Source organism: Penaeus monodon, chromosome 15, assembly GCF_015228065.2.
Source record: "Penaeus monodon isolate SGIC_2016 chromosome 15, NSTDA_Pmon_1, whole genome shotgun sequence".
NCBI lineage: Eukaryota > Metazoa > Arthropoda > Malacostraca > Decapoda > Penaeidae > Penaeus > Penaeus monodon.
The window spans coordinates 47,428,418-47,428,863 of record NC_051400.1 but is presented as its reverse complement, the minus strand read 5'-3'; positions in this window follow the sequence as shown (position 1 = coordinate 47,428,863).

The window sequence follows — 446 nt, the reverse complement described above, 5'->3', positions numbered from 1 at the left end:
CGCCTTTTGGGTTAGGGGAGACCAAAAAATTTGTCGAACCAAATATAGAAAAAAATTAGGAAACTTCATCAAGTATATACCATATCAAGTTCCCAAATTTAATTCACAAAATCAAAATCAAAAAAACAAATGCTTTTCCCCCTCCTGTTCTGCTGTATCAGAATTTTAACCCTTTCATCTCGAGGAGGGAGACAATCATAGATTGTATACAAAGTTCCTACAAATTTTTTATCGTACTAAGAAAAATGGGGCCCCTCTACCAAAATGCAGCCCGAGGATCTAATCTTACACATTTAAGGCCCATCTGTTGAGGAAAAACACATCAACTTCCCCAGCCTTAGAGAATCAGAGGATATGTTTTAAATTTTTTTAACCTTCACCCATTGCATCATAAGATTTTCATACCTTTGCCAAGGCTCAATGGGTTCACATTTAGCCTATCCAAT